The sequence below is a fragment of the Tupaia chinensis genome, unplaced genomic scaffold, assembly GCF_000334495.1.
Source record: "Tupaia chinensis unplaced genomic scaffold, TupChi_1.0 Scaffold144426_1, whole genome shotgun sequence".
Classification (NCBI taxonomy): Eukaryota; Metazoa; Chordata; class Mammalia; order Scandentia; family Tupaiidae; genus Tupaia; species Tupaia belangeri.
Window position 1 is genome coordinate 1,062,100 of NW_006204286.1, and position 1,608 is coordinate 1,063,707.

Sequence of the window (1,608 nt, forward strand, 5' to 3'; positions counted from 1 at the left end):
TCGGGCGAGCGCACGTGCCCTACAGGGAAAATCCCCCCAAAAAAAAAAAAAAAAAAAACCAAAAAACTCAGAAATCAGGTTCCGGTGCTACAGCAACTATGTCCCCAAAAGAAATCTTGAACCTGGCCAGTAAACTGTTACAGAAGTGTAGCAGTACTGCACCCAGCCCAGGAAAAGAGTGGGAAAAGTATGTGCAGATCCAGTCTCTTCTCAAGAAGATATGGAAAAAGCCTTTGTTTTGTGTCTAGGTCATGCTGCCTAGGTCAATCACTGAGCCACTGTTGTAAGCCATCTCTCCTGAGAAAACATCTGAGCTTACTTTGTCTCTTAAAGCTTAGTCATTTTGTGATTCTATTTTGGGCTTATACCCTAACTATACTCTTAGGGTCGTATTCCTACGTCAGTGCTGGCTTCGCCACTATAAAGGAATGTGACCTTGCTCATGTTATTTAACTTCTCTTTAGCTCAGTTTTCTCAATGTGTTATATGGCTTCTACCTTATGGGGTTATGAAGAATAAATTATGCTATACTTAAAAGTGTGTAAATCCAGCCAGTGGCATGGTGGTTAAGGCAGCTGGATCCAACATGGCTGACTCTGCGGCTTAAGTCCCAGACCAGTAGCTTGAGAAATATACTAGGCACGTATACCTGCTTATCCAAAATCTTGAGAGAAGAATGGAGAACTGATTGCAATGTGGCCATCCCCTCTGGGGGGGGGGGAGGTATGTGTGTGTTTTCTCACTTTCCCTATCTCATTTCTCTCTGGAAAGTGCAAACACTATATAGCAGAACTAAAAAACAAAAGTGGTAAAATGTGTTCCCAACTCACAATAGTACCATCACAATAGTACCATATAGTTATCAGTTACTAGTATTATATGACAATCATCTAAATTTATGTTTTTAAGGTTTTCAGAATAATGAACTTACTTTTTTGTCTTTGATATTTGATATCTTCTTTGGATAAAAAAAAATTTTAGATACTTTGAAATAATCATTCTAATGAACATCAGAATATTTTCTAAATTATATTTTCTTAATGTTTGAAGCCATATTTAATTGGTTAAATTTAATCGAATATCTTTATGTCAATAAATGATCATGAATTTAAACTGAAGATGAGCCTCACTGTTGATTTATAATTGTTGAAAGGAATATATCACTCATTATTATGGATAAAGCCTTTAGTATTCATAGATACATATACAATTATTTGAAAATTCAGTATCTAAACATAGGAAGATATAAATAACACTCATGCTAATAAATAAGCAGATAAGTGATCATAACCTTATTCATTGGAAATTCTTATATTGTTGAAATGTGTGGTTGTATGAAGGTCCATGAAGATAATAATCCATTTAAATATGAATAAATATCTGAATACTGACTTTCCAGTTTAAAATATATATATATATAGTATTGATGAGAATTTTTAAACTTATTTATTTATTTATTTTTTTAGTTCCTTGGCAATCAAGTACCTGAAATGAAGACTAATTGTTGAAATGTCTTCTCAAAGATGATTTTGTAGATCTTTTCATGGCTCAGCTACTTGTGTGTCTTTGGTCAATTCATTTAATCTTTGTAAGGCTTCAGTTACCTCA